The following is a 13,694-nucleotide window of genomic DNA, read 5'->3' as shown; positions in this document are numbered from 1 at the left end:
TCAATGGAGGCAATTCCTATTTCATGTCAGGAATTTTGGAAAGTAAATAGAGTTGCTTCTTAGTGCAGTTGGATAGGCCGCCTCTTCCTGCACTTGTGCCCAGTACCTCCATTAGCTATAGGGTGACTACTGGCTTTCTACCTGTCTTTGAGGAAAAATACTCCTTTTTCATGTGGTAGCTTTACACAGAGTGCCATCTTTGCTGATTTGGCCCTGTGTGAACAGTTCTCTAACTGATAAATGCTTACAGAGTTTCAAGATTTCATCACTGCATTTAGACAAATCCCAAGTTCAAGTGTCATTTTCAGGGTAGCGATGACTTTGATTTTTTTTTTTTTTTTGGTAAAAGAATCCACATTTTTCCTCATAGCAAGTTGCTCTATTAAAATTTCCAAATAGGCATTACAATACTGAGTTGCAGCCAAAATCTTTGCTAGAGAGTTGAGCAATAATCCCAGGCACTTGACCAAAGCAGTATTTCAAGAATATATTGTATTTATTTGAAAGAAGATAATGCAATGCGGTCATCTTTTGCTTCACTACAGGTATAAATCCTCTAAAACCATTGCAGATGTGGCAGGGATATTGCAACCCATTAACCTAACAGAATGTAACTGTTTTTCTCTTGCTAGGCTTGTCCGACTTGGTCTTTTTCTTTTTTTGCTGCGAGCGTGGTTGTATCTGTTAGGTCTGTGTATATAGTCTGTATGTACATTGTGGCATTGAGTTCCGTTGTCTAGACCGTCTCCCTGTGAATTAATGCTGAAATGGAGTGGCTTACATCCCCACACCTTCTCTCCCTATCCCTCTGTGTACACATTAAAATCAGCCAACTAAGGTCTTACTCAAAGTCTGGCACTTCTGTGCTGATACCCTATTGAATGGGTACCTTATTTTTCAAGTATTTGTATATAACTCAGTATGAGTGTGAACGGTAGAGTCTATCCCTAAAAAAATAACTATTTAACACAGTATTTTAGTAGGTATGTAAGAGTCCTCCTTGTTGCTGAGTTTGTGTCCAAAATGGAATTGCTAGTCTGCATCTTTGCTGATTGTGAATATGTCCATGAGGCTGAATTTCAGATGTACCCATTTATGAATCTGGCTTATATGCTGAATGCAGCATTTTGTGCAGGTCACGTGTTGTATACAAAACATCTGATAAAATGCTGCTCACAGTCTTACAGATCTTAGAAATCCTTTCCATATGTCTAATCTTAAATCCTTTCCATATGTCTCCATCTATACATGAGCACCAATTAGTCAATTAATCTGCCACCTTTATTTAATTAGATAATAAAGAAGAACTTTTTGAAGTGAAATCTTATTTCATTTTTCCAGGAATCAAAAATGACAACTAGTAGCAGCAACAAATTACAAGATAAATTTCATAATCCACTCAGTGAATACATTAATATTACAGTATTTGCCGAGTTAAAACAAGTCCAACATTCAATATTCTCCTTTGCAAACAAAATACATTTGCATGAATCCAAACAAGAATTTTTATTTTTATAAAAACGGCTCTTTGTAGCAGTCCTGGAACGATCGCGAGACATTTTGACTCTTCAGTGTCCTTAGAAATTAACCCTGTGTTAATGAAAGTTCATAAGCAAGAATCCCTATGCAATGGAAATCCTCCCATGCCCCCCTTAGGGCAGCTATCCAGCCGCTTTGCAGTGCCTTAGCAGCACAGGGTAACCAGACCAGGGGCTAAGGTGCTGGCCCAGTATGTCTATCTCCATTGAACCTGTCTCATTAGCATGCCTGTGTGTTCCCCCAAGACATTCCATTTCATGTGAAAGCAAAATATAACAGCAACTGGATGTTTCTGGGTTTGCTGCTGGCAGCTGTTACCTTTCTGGGGGGAAAAAAAAAATTCCTCTGCCAGGTCCAGACCTAGAATAAATGAAAATAGCTACGCTGAAGCCCACAGAGCAATATCGCTTTGCACCTAGGGAAGATTTGTCCCATGTATTTCTTACTTCAACAGCAAATAAACTCAATATAGAGGCATTAATATTTTTAAAAGGTGGAAGGAATGTTATTTGCCTTTTTCTTGTAGCAGTACAAGAAAATGATCTTTTTTTCACAAGAAAATAGTTTTCTAATAATAACCCAGTATTAAGTGTCAGGTAATTGCTTTATGATTTTCAGTGCTTTATTGCAGTCAGCTACTGGGAATGGGGTCAGATTTCCAACTCACTGCAGAAGAGATGCTTTTATTGGGTTGAGCATTGTTGTTTTCTGTCAATGAATTATCAATTGCTTTGAAGACTGATCACTTCCTTTCTTGGGTATACTTGAGAGACGCACAACTTTTTGATGGTATCCGAAACCTTATTAGCACAGAGCTTATTGGATATAAACTCCTTTGTTAGTAAGTGTAGTGATGATAGAGATTTGGAAACTGACTTTCAGTTGTGTTTGGATTTTTTTCTCTGAATTCAGAGTGGACAACATAGAAAACGTTAGAGGCTCTTATGCTTTTCCTCTCCTCATGTGTCAGGAAAGAAAGTATTTGGGGGTTTCTTTACAAAGTTGAGATAAAATCATCAAATTACAAAATGATCCATTATGTATATAAAAACACATTTCCAAATTAACTGTCCTGGACAGGTTTTTCATAGGAATCTGTATATGGAGAAAATCCCTCTAACTCTCAAAGCAACTAATATGTAAAGAAAGCTATTCCTCTTGCATGTTTTTTGAAGTGAAAAGGAGATTTTAATTGTTTTGTATACAAACATTTAGATCATGCTTTGATGCAGTAGTGGAACTAGTTTATCTGAATCCCTCTCTTTAGACAGATGCAATAATAACATAATATGTATTTTCTAAGTGATAGAAAAGAAGGAACAGGAAGGGAAAAGTGCAACCAATATTCCCAACTACAAAATGTACTTTAGGTCTTACCATAGTGAATATCGCCACACGTACTGTATTAATGTTACTAACTTAAGGAGGACTGCTTGTGATCGTAAAAGAAAGCACTGAGGTATTTTAGGATGTGGGCCTTAGAGATTTCAAAGTTGAGCAAAAGAGATTAGGATTCTATTTTTTTATCCTGCTCCTAGTTTTTCATATTTATGTATTAAGCTGCTTGTATTAAGCTCTTCACTAAGTACTATTTTTGATCTATGCTGCAATTTGTCATGACATTTCTCTAGGCAGCTATTATAAAGATGTCTGCTTCCCTTTTTTCTTAAACAAGAAAGTAGACTGCAAATAAGTCACTTGATTTTTAAATTACTATCAATTAAGAAAATGGAGTGTCAGGGTCCAGAAAATTGATAGCTGAATCCTGATCTTGGATCTGGAAAATACTGAGCCATAAAATATTCATACACACACAAGAAAAAAAGCTGATGTTATGTTCATCCGACCAACACATGTTGTTTGTGAGTGTCATTGGAGTTCCAGTTTTTAGAATATTGGAAAAAAGATATTTGAGTGAAACAGGCAAGCACGCCCATGATCTGATGATCACCTAAAGCAGGTTTTAATTTCGAAACTGTTGATACTGAAACTGGTTTCCAAGTCTATTCAGCACAGGTCACTGAAACTTGCACTGACTTCAGTGGATCTCGGATTTTTCCTGCCAGTCTTTCTGAGCAAAGCGCAGCAGCTTGGCTGTACTGCATCCAGCCAGAGAGAGAAACAGCACCTGCCTGCCTAGGTTCTTCCGCGGCCTCTCTTGTCACAAAATCTGAGTGCTTTCCAGATAGCAATGGCTTTATCTTTACTGCCCCCCAGTAAGACAGTGAATTACCATCAGCGCTTTGTAAAAGAGAGTCGGGGGCCCGGTGACACCGTGGCTTGTTCAGTGTTGTGGGTGGGACTGCGTGGCGCAGCCAGAAACCGAGCCCGGGCCACGGGCAGGCGTCTTGTTCCTTTAGCTTTACATCTGTCATTCCTCACCCTGCTTTTATGTGGTTTTGTGAATTCAACATACTTGACACCTACCTTTCAAGGTGTCTGAGTACGTTCTGACCCAGAGCTGAGCTCCTTTTGCAGCACCCTCAGAAAATGAGCGCTTTCGGAACTCTCTCCCGCCAGTGAACGGTGCAAGCTTGCTTCTGTCCCCAAAACCAGAAGCCCACGAGGAGTAGGGACAGCTTGCTGGTCCGTATTTGCTGTATTGAGTGTGGGGAGAGGAAGAGGAGTGTTTTATTTACAGCTTAATGTACTTAGGAGGAATTGTACAAATGAAAAAGATGACAAACATTTTTGCAATTTAATTAAAAGTCTAATTGTACCTTTCAGATTCTTGCAAATGATACAAAAAGGGAAAATAAAACAGAGAGGAATTGAAATCCTGTCATAATAATGGTTGTGATGGGTCTGATCAAGTCTACTGTATTTCCAAGGAACTTCACTGTGGATTTCAACAGGTTTTGGGTCAGGACCCTTCACCTTTATTTTCTCTACCTGAGCTCTTTTATCCTTGCTTTTATTTTTATTTTGCCTTTACTTTTTCTTTTGAAGTCTAGCCTTTGAATATGCTTTCTCTGTGGGATGTGTGTATATCTTCATGACTTCTTTAATGACTCGTTTTTTAAGAGTAAGGCAGAAATATGGTCATTTCCGTAATGCATGCATTTAATTTACGATTAAACCAAAAGGAGATTTATCGGTTACTACCCCAATTTCAGCTGTAGGTTGAACATTTTCCTGTATAGCAATATGTTGCCTGAGAAGGCTGCACCCCCCCTTCCAATTATTTGAACTTGATGTGATGTCCGGAGAGCAAATTGTCAAAGGAAAAAAGAAAGAAAGAAAGAAAGAAAGAAAGAAAGAAAGAAAAAGGAGTATAGGTTTTCTAAAATTTACTATTTCACCTTTACGTATCATAAAAATAGTGTCAGAGCATTGAACTTACATTGTTTCATTAAGAGAAAGTCCAGTAGTTTGATTTATAATTAAGAGCTGCTGATTTATATTGCATTTAACTGTATACTGATCAGACACCAAGCTTTTCCCAGCTCTACTGAATCTGGATTGAGCCTTAGGAATGAATCCGGTCAGGGCTTGAATGTTACAAAACTGTAGTCTGCAACATGTTATCATTAACAAACTTTCCTTGTTTTATCTCCTGTCTCAGTAGCTAGTCCACAGTTTCCTTTCTTCATAAATGTATTGCACTGCAGTCCTGCACTAAATGCTAGGTGGGGGATCTTTGCTCACTGAAATATTAATGGAGCAGAATTTTTTGCTGTGAGACAGACTGGATTTTTCAGTGGTTTTTCCCCACTCCATCTAACAAAGGTCCCTTCTCGTCAGTCAGCTTTGTAAAAGCAGAGGAAGCAACGGACACATTAGAAAACTAGATATGAGAGAACCCAACAAAAAACCTTAAAAAAAAAATACTTTTGAACTTCAGAGAGGACACAGCGCTTGCTTTGCAGTGAATGCAGGGTTGGAGGGTTTTTTTCTTTTTAACAGACATGTGTAGCGCATTTGTTTCAGTTTTATATCCGCTGTCATGATATGATGGTTTTATTCGGGTTTTAAACATGCTTCGGCTAGAAACCCTACATCTTTAAATTAGGCAACCTCGGTGCCTTTGCGATTTCCCTAGCTGCACTCTCTCACCTTACCCAGGTGCATGTTAAATCAGTATTAATGACAATATCATTCTTCTGCAGTCATCTCCTGCCTGCAATTTGGTTTTAATTACCCACCACGTTGTCTTTCCCCCTCACTGACAGCCATTAAATAGGGAATGACACCAGAGCCGTGCTGGTGTCGAATAGACACTTCACCAGGGTGGTTGGTTCTTTTTTTTTTTTTTTTTTCCCCCTCCCTCTCCTCTCTTCTCTTTTCTTTCCTGCCCTTTTTTTTTTTTTAAATAATTAAAAAAAAATTCCTTCCATAAAGCAGGCTGCAGTGCCTCCTCGTGGTAGCCGTGAGAAAAAAAAAAAAAAGGGCTTATTTTGCTCCGGTTTGTTTTGATGGCTTAGCGATGCTTGCTTTGGCTCATTTAGAGCTCTTGGGGAGAGGAAAAAAAAAGCACGATCCTTAAGAGAGAAGAAAAAAAAAAAATCACAACCCACTTAAAGATTAAGGCATGATTGGGACACATTGAAGTGTCTCCTCACTGAAATCTAACAGTAACTTTGATGTGGTATTTAAGGCTTGTCTGACAGTCTGGAATGGCTGCTCAGAAGCGGGAGCCCGGTCAGTCCCGGGTGTCAGGGAATAAAATCCTGGAGGCAAAACTGCTGGCAGAGGTGACCCGGGTGTCCCCGGGGAGCTGGGCCTCTGCCTGCTGCCCCGTGCTGAGCCGCTCCTGCCTGCGCGGGCTCAGATATTTAACAGCTCTTTCGTCGTGTATAGCTACATAGAATTGTACATAAACACATGCAATCGGAAATTCTCCTACCAGACGCGGCCTTTTAAAAGGTTTCTAAAAAGCTTCTAAATTCCTTTCACTTTGGCCGGTGGTTTGAAATAGCCTTGCTCTGCACCCCCCACCCCAATATCTATATTTACCCCTGTGGGAGGATTTCACTGTATGAACCAAGTTCCTGCTGAAAAGATTTAATTCGAGACTCATTGCACTAAGTTTTGTGGCATTAATCTTGATTTATGATGCTATAACTGATGGTAGAACCTGGTCCAAGATTTTCTCTCAGTCAGCCTGATGCTGTCCTAGTCTCTGTGTGAGCTCAAATCTCAGCGAGGTCAGTTGAAAGGATACTGAGAAAGAGAATTGGCGGTGATTAGCAAAATAGCATTAGGGAAAATATCTGTCTATTAGTAAACAAGAAAAAAAAATTAGAGGCATTTTGGAGGAGTAAACAAAACTTTTTTAATTGAGAAATTTCTTATTCCTTTTTTCCCATCAGAGTGTTAGATGAAAAAAAAATAAATTGCTTATTGGAAGGAAAATAAAATCTGAATACCCAGGCAATTAAGCTGGGAAAGAAGGTTTGTGAAGGATGATCACTGCCCATCCACATTTTCTTTCAAATGTGGACAATATTTGATCTTGTTAAATGTCAGCTGCATTGATTTGATTTGAGGGGCCTAGATTGTGAATCTTTAAATACTTGCTCTGTAAATTTGTTGTCCCTTACAAGAAAATTTGTGACTGAAACTTGAGGCTTATAACAGCGAGCCTACCAGGAAGGTTTAATCTCTGATAGAGCTTCCATATATTGGTTTACAGCTATATTGAGTCCAGTTAGAATGATTTTTTTTTTTTTTTTTTACTTTCCTAATATGAAACTTGATGCTTGGAAAATCTGATAAGTGAGTTTCATTTCCCTGGAAATTTATTGCTTCTATTTCCAAGTGCAAGGAAATAAAACAAGTAAAAACAATAAGCAGTCTGTAAGGAGGGTATTAATGAGGGGTCACTCTTTTCTCATGTAGGCTCAAGCTCAGGAGAAAAGGAGAAAGGAGCTGGTTTTGGGGCAATCTAAATAGCTGGTGCCGTATATTTTGCTTTATTTATTTGGTAGGAACAGCTCTTTTTCATTTCCCTCTTCAAAACCTGCTCTCCAAATCCGAACGGGATATTTATGACAAGAAATAGAGAGTCTTTTCTTCAGGTAGTGTAAACTCCTTTGACTTCAGCTCAGGGACTGGCTGATTTTTAGTTGACAAAAGACTATTTATGCTGTATCGAGCATCTCCGAAATCTCCATTTGTATATGTAAAAAAGATCCTATAGAATTCCAGTGTCCCATCCTTATTCCAATGGAGAATTGCATTATGCTCATCTAATTCCCTGTTCTTTCATTTGGAAATGATGGTGTTCTTCACTTCTTCCCGGTAATTGCTGTACAATGCTAAAAAGCTGCCAAGTTCCACTCCAGGACTCATTATATTTAGTAATGGTGGAAAAAATTGCTATGTATAGAGCGTTTTATATTGGAAATGAACTGGGCTTCACAACAATGCAGATGTGCATCCTTGTAGATCCAGTTGCTGAATCAACTCCTAAGTGAGACAGACTGTCCATTTCAAATGCAGGAAAGACAGGCTGGAGGATAAACATGAAGTGAGATCTAATGCAGAAGGCAAAATCTCCTGAAAGATGACAGTAAGAGACTTTAATGGAGGAAAATTTTGTTGCTAACAGTGTCAGTTTAATTTTCAGATTTCTTTTGCACCTATTCCCTGTTGTTCCCCTCGTTTGCTTAGGAAAGTTGTACTCGTTCTAGCTCTCTTAATTTTTCATGTTGTACAGCAGTGGCTTAGTTGTGTGTTGTAAATGTGATGCCTTTTTTTAGATTCTATAGCAGGTTTATTTTTAAACGTTTTTTCTCTAGGGAAGGGTGCACAGTTTACTCAAAATTTACCATATGCTTTGCATCTCCAGTAAAACAGTTGTGGTAGAAAATACCGTATTTTTAAATCTTGTGAGTTGTGAAGAATCAGAGAGAGGCCTGGTGAAGAACACTAGTTAAAATGATAGATACTCAGAAACTCTTTTCCTTCCTAGAGCAAACTGCTTCCAAGAAGTAGCTCAAGAGGGACTATTGAAAACATTATTGTTGCTTTTCAGGTTATAGGCCTTGAACCTACAAACACTTGTGCATGTAAATAACTTTATATAGGTAAGTAAATGCTTTGAACTCAAAAGGACTACTTGCATATAGGAAGTTTTTTATGTGTGTAAGTGCCTGTAAGATTAAAACTGTAGTTAGTGTTTGATTAACGTTTTAATCCTCCATGGTTGTGCGGTCCTACGGGCAATCCAGAGGGAGTTTCAGATGACGTACCTCAGGAGCTGAGTGTCCAAATGAGCTTTTGGTTCATTAGTTAGGCTGATTTGATATTTTAAGTTTCAGATGATGCTCTTTTTTTTTTTTTTTAAGTTTAAAAATAAAAGTCAAAGCTACTTTATTCTAAACTGGACATCTTAGTTTGCGATAAATGTTGCTGTTTTGGCTTATTTTTCCTAGAAGTAAAAAAGTCTGGAATTTAATTCACAAAATGTTAAATTTTCTATTCTGCCTTTTTCAGCTTCAATATCTACGTAAAAGTGAAAGAAATGTAGAAATACAAAATTACCTTTTAAAAAAATAATCATAATCTTTGCTTTTCCCATTCAACATTTTGCCAAAATGACCATCGATTTGCAGAGGGTTTTGGTTAACTGAACATCCCTGCTTTTTATTAAAGCCTGTAGGACACAACCCACACCCCACAGAAGTTACTAAGAGTTTTTCAATAAGTCTGTTGAAAGCTGATTTGAATCCTGTACAAATTATAGGACTCCTAACTAGAGGAAATACAGAAATTCTTCATATGAAAAATTCTTCATTCAGTTACAACCGTGCCTGTAGGACCACGCGATCTACAGCGGCTGTAAGATTTTTCCACCAATTGTTACTCAGCCCTTGAGCAGAGTTTATGACAGTGCTGGCAAACAATGAATTTAAAGAATGTTTTGAGGAAGTGTCTGTGTTTATACAGGAATTAGTAAATGGGCATGGGTAAGACATTATGAAGAGCTATGATAGGAAAATGCATTCTTCAGGACTGGTGAAGCGCAGGAAGAAGGGGCAGAGCTGAACTCTTACACCCAGGGATCAATCACGGTGCTTTTTGTCCGGAGAAGTCAGGTTTTATTGTGGCTCTTGGGAATAGGCTGCTTTTCAGTGACCAGGGAAGGACCGTGCGGAGCTTCATAGTTCATCCAGCTAATTGCGTCGTGCAGAAGCAAGGACATTCCTGCCGATTTTCTTGGTTTATTTGATTAAAAACCACCTTTCCTCTTCTCTCTTTATACACACACCTTTCTATTGAAACTCTTAAAGCAATCTTTGTTATCTAGTACCTCTTTGACACTGTTTCTTTGTGCATAAAATAGAAATACCACTGTGCTAGCCTGCTACTCTGAGAGACTTATCGTGGGGTTTGGGTCTGTTTATTTTGCTTACTTATGTGTGTGCACACTTGGAGGATAGGCAAGTAACCATGGGTGAAATTCACCTCTGCGCTGGGTAAACATTTAAACTTTATGATCCTTGTACTAGCCCTGTACATAAGGGTGAATTTCATCCTCCATAAATGTAAAGTCTTTCTGTGTTATTACAGTTGCCTCTCCCTATTTACCATTATCTTTGAACCCCATCTCTGTCATTAAGCTTTCTTTTAGGGTCCAGGCAAATGTCATTCTCTTCTCCTCTTTCTTTGACTGGCCTCTGGTTATATTAGAAAATAAAATTAATCTCTAGGGGAAAATAGCACTTAAAATTATTACTACTGTTTAGCTTACTAAAGTGATTTGCTCTCCGTGACCTGTCTCAGGCTGATCCTTGTACAAATCAAATCAGCACACAAAACAGCACTTGGAAACTGTTTCCAGACTTAGAATTTCACAGCTCCTGAACCTTTAGAATGTCACAGGCAAATCAAAAATGAACATATTGGTTTATCTGTCTCTTTAGATCCTGGACAGTGCCTTTTTTTAAGGCACATGATTCTCCCATGCTCTGTATGAAGTATATGAATAAGCCAGCTGTAATGCTTCTAGGTGAGCACGTGCTTAAATGTTTTGCTGAGTGGGGGCTGGAGGAAGTTTCCAGCCACTTCGAAGTCTATCCCTGTGTTGTCAGGGATTAATGTCACTCTGACCTCCAACAGTTTCTCATTAAGCTGTCTAAAATATGAACTCTTACCAAGCGCCTGCTCTTCACTTTAATTTGATAGGTTTCATCAGTGGGCTGGAGGAGACAGCTTGTGGACATGCCCAGCTGCCACGGTACTTCTCTGAGGCTCAGCTAGGTCCTTGCCAGGGCCGCACGCACAGAGCTCAGCACCGTGCGTCGCACAGCCCACTTAGCCTCAAGAGAGCTGCATGTCCTCACAGCATGGTCAGAGACGCCAGCTCAGCCTGGCTGCAACAACAAGTTCATTAGTTCTGCCTCTTAACAGCGAATTAGTGTAGGTGTGCCTATATGCCTGTCTACACGGCTATACTATTTACAGTTTCAGAGGTAGCTCAAACCATTCTAACCTGAGCATCTGTCTGGCACACACTGTAGCATGGTGCAGGTGTGTCCTCAAAGCCCAAACTCCACAAGCAATAGGAGGCTGATCCCGTAACACGCAGGTAACATCACTCACTAATATAGTTTGTTGCACAATTAGGCTCTAACAACATTGCCTTTCTGACCTTGTTGGAGTGCAGGATACCACAAGGATGACGCTGCTTTTTCACTTGAACTCCTTCCTGTCCAATTCAGCAGATACATATCAATGTCTGTGAAATTTAAGTAATGACATTACAAAATCCATGATAACAATTTGTTCGTCTTGTGGTGACCTCTTGTGGAGTCATTTAGAAATCAGGCTTGATGCGTTATGCACCGTACGTTCCAGGGAGAGAAAGACAAGAGCCATAATCCAAAATGTTCTCAGGCTTGGAGGGACGGTCAGCTCGTGCTGAAGGACACGCAGTCTCCCGCGGGCTCTCTGCATGTGGGTTTGATGGTGGGGTCGTTTACTTGTATCTCTGTACCGGCTACACTTTCTGTCTTTGTGCTTCATAAAAACCAACCTGCCCTTGACTCTCAATCATAGACTTACCTTTAAAGAATTAGTGTTAAAAAACAAAGTATGTTATAGAAATATATCTGCACCTTACAAGAAAGATCCTAGCTGTTGTGTCACCCCATTTTTTAAATTGTCGTTCTGCACATATGGTAGACATCAGTGTGATTGCTAAGCTTTCAAGGTGCGACTAGGTGTGAACTGTTTAAAACAGGACTGCCACCAAGTTAATATCGGAGTTTGTGTTTGGAAAATCTAAAAGTGATTGTTCTTCACCCCCTGCCCATGTCTAATGCATAAAATCGAAACCTTCCATGCCATTCACATTATCTTTTGTGCCGACTCTGCTCAAAGCCAACCTTTATTTTTCATTAATTCTTGCAAGGCTTGAAGCTGTTCCCAATGAAACCAATTGCCAAACCGATTGTGGAAGCCAGATCAGATCTGTAGTGTAATTTCCCCCCTGCTTTTTTATTGTCCTTGCTCCAAGTCATTCCCGTCTCATGCAAACTACAATAACTACGGCAAGCATTTACTTGTAGAAAAAAATTATCTCAACTTCCTCTCTGTGCATATAATATCTAGCGATGTACTGTACTGAATAGCATATTGAGAAATGTTATTGATTATTCAGAGTTTAACATGATGAGCCATTCCATTCTTCTCTTCCTTCGGACCAATTTATTCTTACACTCAGATAATGTTACAATACTCTAAATAAATAAATAAAACCTATGACCTATTATGAGAAGTATCCCCTTTGCAAAGCTAGTTCTAAAAACACCCACTCGGGTCAAGGATTTTTCTTTTTTCCCCATTTGTTTTGTTTTTCATTTTTTGGCTTTATTATTTGGTCACTAAGCAAAAGGTTTGCTGGGGTTTTTTTAAGCTTGAGGGAGAATATGAATGTCATAAATATTTCATTTTCATAGCACATCTTGCATTGTTCCTCACTTTCAGACCTTGCCAGCAGTCAACACAGTAGTAAATTTCAGCACCTGTGGACCTTTTTCAGTAATTTATGATTTCCATTAGATTTCCATTAGAGATGGACTAAAACGGTTTAGAAAAGTGCTAGCACCTTCAGCCATACGGATTTTGCCTGTCTCCGAGGAGGGCGTGTTGTATTTTGCTGCCTGTGCGTATGCTTGCTGCCAAAGGTTCAGGTTTTCAGTTTGAGCTATCTGATCTCAGTGCCAGGCAAAACACCTCCTTGCAGAGGGGGTACCATATTTGAGAAAGGAAGGGCAGGTTGAATATAGAAAATCAGGCTTCTCAGTATAAATGTTGCTGTTTCTTCCATTCTGCCCCTGCGAGCCTAAGAGTGGAAATTCAGCTCCCAGTGACCAGTGACTGACTTTGTTGGGTCACTACAAGCATCTGTATTGTCTGCAAACCACTTTTTTTGTAGCAGCACTCCATCCTGAGCTTTGCGGGATGCCTTTCCCCTCCTCCCAACTATCCCTCTTATGCAGCTGTGGTCTGGTACATGGTTTTGTTGGTGGTGTGATTTTTGTGTTTTAATACCATTAGGGAATATTTTGGATGGAGGCCTTAAGGAAACCAGGTAAGAAGTTTGGGTTTAGTTTGATCAAGAAATTGTCTTGATGTTCCCTCCAGGTCTAATGCAAGCTTACAGGCAGCCTGTGTTTGTTCCAGAACTAGTTTCGAACCTGGAAAATCTCCCAGCTTTCAGCTCTTCATGCCGGCCACAAACCGAGATACGGCAGCAAATAAATCACAGCAAATAATTTAGTCATGAATTGTCCATTGGCATTGTATCATAGCTTGAATATATTTCTCATAATAGCTCACGATAGTCCCATTGACATCCACTTGACTTTTATTAAGTTTTGCAGATTTCACTCTCATATGAGCGGCTCTGACTGGCATATGATTCAAGCAGCTGATTCAAGCATTGAATATTAGACCAGATATTGGATGAAATATTGTACCTGTGGCATTTTCTGGAAGCTGTCCTTGGGGTGGGATTGGAATTTTGGTTACTCTGTCAATTGTGTATTTATTAATTATTTTAACCAGCTGTACTACATCTAGCCACCATCCCTATGTAAAACTTTTCTTTTGTTGCCATCCTTCTACCACCTTTCAGCATTGTCATTTAAGCAGTAGGGCACTCCAGGGTGCGTGGATCATGCTGAGATAACGTCATACTCTGA

The sequence above is a fragment of the Ciconia boyciana genome, chromosome 8 (genome assembly GCF_034638445.1).
Source record: "Ciconia boyciana chromosome 8, ASM3463844v1, whole genome shotgun sequence".
Classification (NCBI taxonomy): domain Eukaryota; kingdom Metazoa; phylum Chordata; class Aves; order Ciconiiformes; family Ciconiidae; genus Ciconia; species Ciconia boyciana.
Note: the sequence above shows the minus strand (reverse complement) of the source record.